The following is an 11,882-nucleotide window of genomic DNA, read 5'->3' on the forward strand; positions in this document are numbered from 1 at the left end:
ATAAATAGAAGTCTATATAGTGCTTTATGTGTAGAAAAAAACAAGAATAAATAAGAACCATGACTAGATATTCCGGAGAAGGCAATGGCACCCCACTCCAGTACTCTTGCTTGGAAAATCCCATGGACGGAGGAGCCTGTTAGGCTGCAATCCATGGGGTCGCTAAGAGTCGGACACGACTGAAGTGACTTAGCATAGCATAGCATATAACTACATATTCAGACATAATAGAAGCAGAAAGGAGAGGGTAGATTTTTAAGATACAAATTGTGCCAGATAGGGTGGAGCAAAGTTCAAAGCCATGAAAATGAGGGACAGTGGGAAATATGATAGAACTGAAGGTGTGATGGTGGACAAGAGATCACCATATAGTCTTTTTAAAGAGAAACAAGATGGAAAAGGAAAAGTGATACAGAAAGGAGGAGTGATCGGAGAGCCCTAGAACCAGGCAAGTGTGGGCTCAGATGTGAGTCCCAGCCCTTACCCAGTTGGCTCTGGTGTGACCTTGAGCAAGGTCACCTATGGACCCTGACTCTCCAGTCCCTTGACTCTTTAAGAAACTAATAATGTCTAACTACAGAGTAACCTCTGTGTCACCATGACAGAGTAAGCTTATTGGGCTCACCCTCTCATCATAAACAATAAAACTGAACAAAATAGATTAAATGACTGTTTTCAGGTGCAAAACTACAGAGGGTAGAGGGATGGGAACATCCCTTGAGAGAAGAGAAACAGAAGAGGTGAAATCCACATGTAGTCTAGTCTTTTGCCTGGGGGCTTTCCAAACCACAGCACAGGGAAGTAGAACTCAAACCAAGGTGGGAGGAAAAGGTGACCAAATGCTAAGACAGTGAAGGGGCTGAAATTAGCAAGGAAGGTCTCAGAGGAGGAAGCTGCACAGAGAAAAACAGCCTGAGTCTTTGACTTCAAACAGAGTTGCAAGTGTGCAGAGTGAAATGCCAGAGCCTAGGAGAGAACAGGGCTTGAACAGAGATCCTGAGGTCACGCAGTTGGGGAGACACTGATGTCCTTGGTGGGCATAAGCAAGAGAGTTCGATGAACACTCTGGTCATTCAACAGAGATCCAGGAAAGGCCACATCTTAGGAGCTAGGCCACCTGGACCTACTGTAACAAAGCCAAAAGCCAGCATTCAGCCCCAGCAAGCTGACCCACCAATAAATCAGCTGCTACCAGAATAAAGTCTTGAAAAGAAGACAATAAAGTCTAATAGAAAATTATGACATGTTTCAAAGAGGAAACAAAGCAGTCAAGAGATGATACAGATGGAATTAGGAGACAAAAAGGTGAAAATGACTAGGATAAACATGTTCAGGAATTTCAAGGAAAAAACAAAAGACATAAGGAATGAATAGATGGATAATCTTATCAGAGAATAGAAACTATGAAAAAGAACCAAATGGGAACTGTAAAATTCAAAAATACACAGTAACTGCAATAACTCACAGGATGGGCTTAACAGCAGATTAGACACTGCAAAAGAAAAGATTAGTAAACTTGAAGATGGAATAATAGAAAGTATTCAAGTTGAAACACACAGAAAAACAAGAACTGAAAAAAAGCATACAGCTTGAGTTATATGTGGTACAGTATTAATCAGTGTAACACACACACATACACATATACACACACCTGAAGTCTCAAAAGGAAAGCAAAGAGGAACTGGGGCAGAATAAACATTTCACAAAAGGAATGACTTTGAAATGTGATGGAAAACACCAAGCCACAGATCCAAGAATCTCGATTTACATACAGCAAGACAAACTAAACTATACTAAGCTTAGTTTGTCACATCTAAGTATGTCATAGTCAAATTGCTGGGAAACAAAGAGACAATCTTAAAAGCTTCCTGGAGACAGAAGGAAAAAAAACCTACCTTACTACAGGGGAACAATAATAAGAATTATTCACCAACTTCTCATCAGAATCTGTGCAAACCAGAAGACAGTGGAAGGACCCCTTAAAGCTCTAAGAGGGAAAGCCCTGTTAGCCTGGAATTCTATATCTAGTGAAAACCTCTTCCAAAAATGAAGGCAAAATAAAGACATGTTCAGACAAACAAAAACTGAAAGAATTTATCACCAGCTGAACTGCACAATAAAAACTATAAAGTCCACCTGATGTGAAGAACTGATTCATTGGAAAAGATCCTGATGCTGGGAAACATTAAGGCAAAAGGAGAAAGGGCAGCAGAGGACGAGATGGTTGGATGGTATCACCGACTCAATGGACATGAATTTGAGCAAACTCTGAAAGATAGTGAAGAATAGAGGAGCCTGGCATGCTGCAGTCCATGAGGTTGCAAAGAGTTGGACACAACTTACTGACTGAATAACAGCAAAGGAAGGGAATTCCCTGGTGGTCCACCGATTAGGACCTCAGTGCTTTCACTGCAAGGGGCCCAGGTTTGATCCCTGGTTGAAGAACTCAGATCCTACAAGCCCTGCAGTGTGGCCAAAAAAAAAAAAACCCTCAAAAAACAAACAAAAACAAAAATCAAAAGATGTTACAGGGAATCTTTCCAGCCAAAGAGAAACATTACCAAATAGAAACACAATCTATAATACACATTCTACCCAAAAAAAAAAAAAGTGCTGAAAATGGTAAATATATGTGGTAGATATAACACGTCTTTTTTCTTTTTTTTTAATTTATTTAAAATACATTGACTGTTTAAAGCAAAAATAATAACAATGTGTTTCTGGGTTTATAATATATGTGGAAGAAAAAGGTATACTAACAACATCACAGAGGACGGGACAGGGGCAAATGGAAGCATACTGTTGGAAGGTTCTATTTCAGATGAAGTCTTATTAATCCACGTCAGACTGTGATAAAATAAAGATGCACATTTTCAGCAACCACGTAAGTAAACAAAAATTGTAGCTAAATAGCTAACAGAGGCGATAAAATGGAATGCTAACAAACACTTCACTAACCCCAAAGAAAACAGGAGAAGGGAAAGGAACAAAATAGATGGATAAACTCAAGAATAAATGGCAACATGATAGAATTAGACACAACCTAACTTACAGATGGACATCACCAGATGGTCAACACCAAAATCAGATTGATTATATTCTTTGCAGCCAAAGATGGAGAAGCTCTATACAGTCAACAAAAACAAGACTGGGAGCTGACTGTGGCTCAGAGCATGAACTCCTTATTGCCAAATTCAGACTGAAATTGAAGAAAGTAGGGAAAACCACTAGACCATTCACGTATAACCTAAATCAAATCCCTTATGATTATACAGTGGAAGTGAGAAATAGATTTAAGGGCCTAGATCAGATAGATAGAGTGCCTGATGAACTATGAAATGAGGTTCGAGACATTGTACAGGAGACAGGGATCAAGACCATCCCCATGGAAAAGAAATGCCAAAAAGCAAAATGGCTGTCTGGGAAGGCCTTACAAGTAGCTGTGAAAAGAAGAGAAGGGAAAAGCAAAGGAGAAAAGGAAAGATATAAGCATCTGAATGCAGAGTTCCAAAGAATAGCAAGAAGAGATAAGAAAGCCTTCCTCAGCGATCAGCGCAAAAAAGTAGAGGGAAACAACAGAATGGGAAAGACTAGAGATCCCTTCAAGAAAATTAGAGATACCAAGGGAACATTTCATACAAAGATGGGCACCATAAAGGACAGAAATGATATGGACCTAACAGAAGCAGAAGATATTAAGAAGAGGTGGCAAGAATACACAGAACTGTACAAAAAAGATCTTTACAACCCAGATAATTACGATGGTGTGATCACTGACCTAGAGCCAGACATCCTGGAATGTGAAGTCAAGTGGGCCTTAGAAAGCATGACTACGAACAAAGCTAGTGGAGGTGATGGAATTCCAGTTGAGCTATTTCAAATCCTGAAAGATGATGCTGTAAAAGTGCTGCACTCAATATGCCACCAAATTGGGAAAACTCAGCAGTGGCCACAGGACTGGAAAAGGTCCATTTTCATTCCAATCCCAAAGAAAGGCAATGCCAAGAATGCTCAAACTACCGCACAATTGCACTCATCTCACATGCTAGTAAAGTAATGCTCAAAATTCTCCAAGCCAGGCTTTAGCGATATGTGAACCGTGAACTTCCTGATGTTCAAGTTGGTTTTAGAAAAGGCAGAGGAACCAGGGATCAAATTGCCAACATCTGCTGGATCATGGAAAAAGCAAGAGAGTTCCAGAAAAACATCTATTTCTGCTTTATTGACTATGCCAAAGCCTTGACTGTGTGGATCACAATAAACTGTGGAAAATTCTTCAAGAGATGGGAATACCAGACCACCTGACCTGCCTCTTGAGAAACCTGTATACAGGTCAGAAAGCAACAGTTAGAACTGGACATGGAACAACAGACTGGTTCCAAATAGGAAAAGGAGTATGTCAAGGCTGTATATTGTCACCCTGCTTATTTAACTTATATGCAGAGTACATCATGAGAAACGCTGGACTGGAAGAAGCACAAGCTGGAATCAAGATTGCTGGGAGAAATATCAATAACCTCAGATATGCAGATGACACCACCCTTATGGCAGAAAGTGAAGAGGAACTAAAAAGCCTCTTGATGAAAGTGAAAGAGGAGAGTGAAAAAGTTGGCTTAAAGCTCAACATTCAGAAAACGAAGATCATGGCATCTGGTCCCATCACTTCATGGGAAATGGATGGGGAAACAGTGTCAGACTTTATTTTTTTAGGCTCCAGAATCATTGCAGATGGTGACTGCAGCCATGAAATTAAAAGACGCTTACTCCTTGGAAGGAAAGTTATGACCAACCTAGATAGCATATTCAAAAGCAGAGACATTACTTTGCCAACAAAGGTCCGTCTAGTCAAGGCTATGGTTTTTCCTGTGGTCATGTATGGATGTGAGAGTTGGACTGTGAAGAAGGCTGAGCACCGAAGAATTGATGCCTTTGAACTGTGGTGTTGGAGAAGACTCTTGAGAGTCCCTTGGACTGCAAGGAAATCCAACCAGTCCATTCTGAAGGAGATCAGCCCTGGGATTTCTTTGGAAGGAATGATGCTGAAGCTGAAGCACCAGTACTTTGGCCACCTCATGCGAAGAGTTGACTCATTGGAAAAGATGCTGATGCTGAGAGGGATTGGGGGCAGGAGGAGAAGGGGATGACAGAGGATGAGATGGCTAGATGGCATCACTGACTCGATGGACGTGAATCTGGGTGAACTCCAGGAGTTGGTGATGGATAGGGAGGCCTGGTGTGCTGTGATTCATGGGGTGACAAATAGTCAGACACGACTGAGCGACTGAACTAAACTGAACTAATTTACAGATCTGTTGTGAAAGTAAAATGGAAGCATGAAAGTGGAACTCTGCATCAAGCTGGCCTCAGAACAGATATGAGGTCTGAACAGAGGGTTTCTAGGTGGAGGGGAGGAGAGTAACAATTAAGGAAATGGAAAAGTAAGCCTGGGGGGGCGGGGGATGTGAAAACTCTAAAAGAGCAGGCTCTAAGTGGCTATGCAAGTTCCCACACTGATTTTTCTGGACACACACAGCCATGAGCCACTTACACGAATGGGGCCTGGAGCTGGATGATTGAGTGCCATCTTCATGAATGTATGGGACAATGGCATGAACTTGGCTTAGGATCTACCCCCATGGGAGGGGAAGCTGAGCTGGTCTGCAAGGCCTGTACTGAAGAGGTATGGAAGGCAGGACATGAACAACCAAATCTGCTCAAATGAACAGCTGGTGGGACAAGAGCATCCTATTGAAGAAAAAAAGGAAAAGGCTCTCTTCACTGAGAGGATCACATAAAAAGATGGCAGAAGAGAACGAAGGCAGCAAATCTAGGCAGAAAAATGATAAGCAAACAGGGACTTCCCTGGTGGTCCAGTGGTTAAGACTTTGTCTTCAATGTAGGGGGCGAGGGTTCAATCCCTGGATAGGGAACAAAGATCCCACATGCCTTAAGGCCAAAACCCAAAACATAAAACAGAAGCAATATTGTAACCAATTCAATAAAGATGTTAAAAATGGCCCACCTCAAAAAAAAAAAAAAATCTTAAAAAGATAAGCAAACACATAATACAGGAAGCAGGTAAATGTAAAATTAGAATTCGACAAGGTACTTAATGGGCAAAAGAGAAATGAAAACAGGACTCTCGAGTGTAGACAAACCTCGGGTATTTAACTCAAGAAGACTCTAGAAGTGTAGACACAGCACCATCTCAACTAAATGTATTATCTCATATTCGTAACTAGTCAGCAAAGAGATGCAACCAAGTGTGATTCAGTGCAGCTCATGAATTTCCTGAGGACTTTCCGACACCGGGCTGTTGTGTGTCAGGAGCTGGGGGACCAAGATTACGGAGACCATATCTCTACCTGCACAAAATACCCAGCTCTCATGGGGGAAAGGCACACGGAAACCAGTCAAATGTAGTGTGGCTTTGGTTCTTGTATCCCTCGGCCACTCACTGGCTGTGTGACTGTGGCCAAATGACTTAACCTCGGTTTTCTCATCTGTAAGATGGGGATAATAATTAGCAGCAGGCCAGACTATTATGAAGATCATTGTGACCACGAGTGAGAGCGCGCCTAGCGCACTGGCTGGCCTGCAGTAACTCAACGACTCTCAACTTGACAGCAGGAGGCGTGTTCGAATGTGGGCAACAAGGAGAGCCCCTAATCCCCTCAATGTCCTGACAAGGGGTTGGTGTCCATCTATGCTGAGCCCATGACAAGCCCGGGAACAAGGTAAACTTTGAGAATCACTGTGAGCATCTCATTCAATTCAGTACTTACAAAGAATTTTCTGTATGCCAGGTTCATAAAAACACTATAGTTAACATTATTGCAGCATAGTGCTTGAAGAATGCATAAAATGTTGCTGCTAAGTCGTTTCAGTCGTGTCCGACTCTGTGTGACCCCATAGACGGCAGCCCACCAGGCTCCCCCATCCCTGGGATTCTCCAGGCAAGAACACTGGAGTGGGTTGCCATTTCCTTCTCCAATGCATGAAAGCGAAAAGTGAAAGTGAAGTTGTTCAGTCGTGTACGACTCCTAGCGACCCCATGGACTGCAGCCTACCAGGCTCCTCCGTCCATGGGATTTTCCAGGCAAGAGTGCTGGAATGGGGTGCCATTGCCTTCTCTCTGCATAAAATGTTAAGAGAGTACAAAAGAGACAGCTCCTGGCACAGGGTCGGGTAAGACCCAAAGACCCTGGCTGTTAGCCAGGCAAACAGGGGTGAGAACAGAAAGGCAGGAACATGACTGTGTGCAAGGAACTACAACCCAAGCTTTAAATGGTTGGCAAATTGTGTGTCTGGTAGACAAGGGCAAATTCATGAAAGACACACATGTCGAGAAACTTACCTAACCCTGGGGAAGGTGAGTGTACCTGAGGGTACGGATGGTGTGAAAGGGAGGCTCAGGGTTTGCACTGTGCTCCAGGTGGTCTGGGAAAGCAGGTCCCAAGCTGAGTGTAATGAGAGCACAGCCAGCCTCAGCTAGCCCAGTTTGAAAAGAAATACCTCAAAGGTAGGGTCCTGCCGCACTCAGCTTGGCTTCCCAGACACCCACCAGAGTCTGACCCACAGGAACCATTCGATTGAACAGAATCAAAATGAATCAACTTCCTTATCCAAACCTTTTGCATTTTAGACCTTATCTCCAACTCTGGGATTCATTCCATCACAGTTTTATTAAGCCACCTGATGGGTGCACCCTCAAGTGGGGAGGGAAGATATGAAAGCAAATAATTACAATATAGTGAAATAAAGGTTATAATTCAAGTGCATGCAAAGTACTTTAGGAGATAGACAAAGAAGCAATTCACTGTCAGGGAAAGCCAGGAAGTTTTCACTATAGAAGGAATATTTGAACAGGGTTTTGAGGGAAACATAAGAGTCTGGTAGTCAGTGACCTACAGCCTGAAGATGGGTAGAAGGAGGGAGTTGTGAGAGAAGAGCTGGAAGCATTCCAGGATGGATGATCAGTACTTCTATTCACTGGGGATTAGGTGTAAGATGACAAAGAGAAGAGCCTAGAATAGCAGGTTTCCAACCTGGGCTGCACATTAGAAATACCTGGGAAGCCTATAACCATCAGATGCCCTAACCACCCTCCAAACCAATTAAATCAAGATCTCAGGCTGGCAGCCAGTCATAGGGACTTTTTTAAAGCTCCCAGAGTGATTCAGTGTGCTGCCAAGTTTCAGGACCACTAGTTCAGAAAGAAGAGAGAAAGATTTGCAGCCATCCCTGGAGGTCAGGCCCTTGCCCCCGAAGTCCAGGCACACATGCCCCTGTGGGAAAAAAAGACCAGCCAAACCACAGCCAGGGGCTTCCTCCTGCTGCTCCTCTTCCCCCACCAGCTCTGAAAAAGCGGTTCTCAAAAGTGTGGTCCCCAGGCAGCCTCAGCCTCACAGGAGAACTTGGTAAAAATGCAAAGTTTCCGCCTGCCCCTGAGACCAAGGCCAACTAGAGCGAAAAGTGCGGCCCAGCAATCTGGCTTTCCAAGCCCCCCAGATGATTTTGCTGCCTGCTTAGGTGTGAGAACCACTGCTCTGGAACACTGATTCCTCCAAGTTGCAGCCCAGCAGCATCTAGGTGTAGCTCTGAAAGTGTGGAGGTGGGAGTACCCCCAGGACCTGGTGGAATCTCTGCTTAATCAGCAGAGATGCTGGAAGCTGACCTGTGCCTGGAGTTGAAGGAGCCAGGGGGTGGATACAGCAGGCTGCTTTCTATCAGACCAGGAAAATGCTTTAGGGTAGGGAGGCATCAGAGAAGGCAATGGCACCCCACTCCAGTACTCTTGCCTGGAAAATCCCATGGGCAGAGGAGCCTGGTAGGCTGCAGTCCATGGGGTCGCTGAGGGTCGGACACGACTGAGCGGCTTCACTTTCACTTTTCACTTTCCTGCATTGGAGAAGGAAATGGCAACCCACTCCAGTGTTCTTGCCTGGAGAATCCCAGGGACCGGGGAGCCTGGTGGGCTGCCGTCTATGGGGTCACACAGAGTCGGACACGACTGAAGCGACTTAGCAGCAGGGAGGCATGGGTTTTGCTTATTTTCTCCTTTCAATACAAAGTGTCCCCTTGTAAGCCCGCCAGGCTCCTCTGTCCTTGGGAATTTTCCAGGCAAGAATATTGGAGTGGCTTGCCATGCCCTCCTCCAGGGGATCTTCCCAAATTCAGTGTCAAACCCAGGTCTCCCACATTGCAGGCAGATTCTTTACCGTCTGAGCCACCAGGGAAGCCCCTTGTAAGCCAACTTTCAAGCTGTTTTAAATCAGGACTGACAGGAAAACCCATGATGTCCATGGGCCTGGATTTACCATACGCATTTTTCTTTTTGCAGAAAGGGGTCAGTTGGGGTGCTGGACGGCTTCCCAGGTGGTGCTAGTGGTAAAGAACCTGCCTGCCAATGCAGGAGACCTAAGAGATGCAGGTTCAATCCCTGGGTCAGGAAGATCCCTGGAGGAGGGCATGGCAACCCTCTCCAGTATTCTTGCCTGAAGAATCCCCCAGACAGAGGAGTCTTGCCGGCTATGGCCCATAGGGTCAAGAGTTGGACACGACTGAAGCAACTCAGCACAGGAGACGGTGGAAAGCCTTAGTAGGGGGAGGGGTGGGAAGGAAAAGAGGGCGCTGCTAGTTCACAGCTTCTTCCCTGCCCTCCTCACGGGTCCCAACCTGGCTGAGAATTCACAATTCTTGGGAGGAAAATAAAGGAAGCAACAAAGGAAATGAGTTTTCTGTATAGAAATGGAAATTGCCTTTCCCCTTAAGGTCAGACGGTCAGATGTGAAGGAGTACACCTTGCAGAATGACCCCGGGCTTTCTTGTTGCTGGAGCCAGTCGCTTCCTGAGTCCCCACTCAGGGGACTTCCTGAGTCCCCATTGGAGAAGTCAGCCAGTTGCTCATTTACTCAGTGAATTCAAAGAACACCAGTGGATTCTCGGCCACACAACTAAAGAATGCTCTAGGGGGTCGGGGGGCGGGGGGATACCATCCCCTTTCAGTTCTACTGGCCCATGCTGAAATACTGGAACCACGTGTTTTGCCTTTTTTTTTTTTTTCCTGTTTCAGTAGATCAAATTCCCCAGACTGGGGAGGAAGAAAAGCTCATACACGTTGTTAATTTGACAGCGAGTGTGTAGCGCCACCTGGTGACCACTACTTATCAGAACAGCTTTCTTCCCAGTTCTCTTGTTTATGTTTGTATCAGAGGCTCCAGCTTACAGACAGGTATACACGTTCCGATCTCATGGCTGGTCTACTTTCCCGTGGGAATTTCAACCTTGGCTGAACACCTCCTGTGTTTTCACAGGCACAATATAAATAAGCAGCAGAGCTTTTTCTCTCTCCCTTAAATAACCAAGCATTTTAAATCTCCTAAGGTAACAAAAAGCTGGAGCTCCAATACTTTGGCCACCTGATGCAAAGAGCAGACTCATCTGAAAAAAGCGTGATGCTGGGAAAGATTGAGGGCAAGAGGAGAAGGGAGTGACAGAGGATGAGATAGTTAGATAGCATCACTGACTCAGTGGACATGATTTTGAGCAAACTGGGAAATAATGAAGGTCAGGAAAGTGTGGCATACTGCTGTCTATAGAGTTGCAGAGTCGGACATGACTTAGCAACTCAACAAGAACAAGGTACAAATTAACTGACAAAAGGAAGTGAGAAAGCAGTTTCTGGCTGTTCCTATCAATCATGACGAATTGTCAGGGGTACTTTCTCTCTTACTATGATTCCTGTGGTCCCAGCAAAACGAAGAGCTGAAGTATCTTTGACACTGTATATCCTGGTTTTCAAGTTTCCAAAGCAACATATTTTTTTAATTGGGGTATAATTTTACATACAACAGTGTTAGGTGTACAACATAACAATTTGATATTTGTATACACTGCGAAATGATCACCACAGTAAGTCTACTTTACATCCAGCACCAGACATAGAGGCTTCCCAAGTGGCTCAGTGGTAAAGAATCCACCTGCCAATGCAGGCGACACGGGTTCAATCCCTGGGTTGAGAAGATCCCTGAAGAAGGAAATGGCAACCCACGCCAGTATTCTTGCCTGGAAAATCCCGTGGATGGAAAATCCCATGGACAGAGGAGCCTGCAGCCCATGGGGTCGCAGAGTCGGACACGACTTGGCGACTAACCACACATAGTACCGTGTTCTGGTGACCAAAGAACGATCTGGGGCTGAGACAGAAGGATGGTCTGCAGGGCTGCTCTAGGTAGTGGACCTTGCAGACAATGAGACACCAGGGGAAATCAGTCCTTGTCTGGGCTGCTGCTAACCTGCTGTGTGACCTTGGGCAGGAATACTTCATCTATTTGCAAACTTAGTGTTCCAGACATGTTACCCTCTTCACTGTTTTCCCGTGATTCCAAAAGACGTTGCCTTCCAAAACGCAGCTCTAAAAGTAGCTAACAAATCCTCTATCTTTGGGAATCAGATGGACCCATGTCCACTGGAGCTTCTGAACATCATAGAGCAACCAGAGTTACTGCAATGACTTTACATTCCAGACAGAAGCCGAGACACCATATCCCTCCTTATCCTGATCCTTGGTAAACATATGATTTCTATAAGGCTTTTAGAGTATCGAAACTAACTCCCAGACTCTAGTTATGATGTTCCCAGGCCCTAAGGGCTGGGGAAGCCCAATGTGGGAACCAACATTTGGTTAATCATGAAAGCAACTCGAGCTCTTATGAACTAACACAAGAGAATAACGTAAGGCTGTGGTATGTGTGTACAGGTAGCATCTTGATTTAAGAAACGTCATTACAAGGAATTAACATTTAAGAAATGCCTGCTCTGTGCTAGTTCTCAATGCGGAATGCCCATTGGTCCCCACACTAACCTCTGAAGTAGCCATG

This window comes from Bos indicus x Bos taurus, chromosome 5 (assembly GCF_003369695.1).
Source record: "Bos indicus x Bos taurus breed Angus x Brahman F1 hybrid chromosome 5, Bos_hybrid_MaternalHap_v2.0, whole genome shotgun sequence".
Lineage (NCBI taxonomy): Eukaryota > Metazoa > Chordata > Mammalia > Artiodactyla > Bovidae > Bos > Bos indicus x Bos taurus.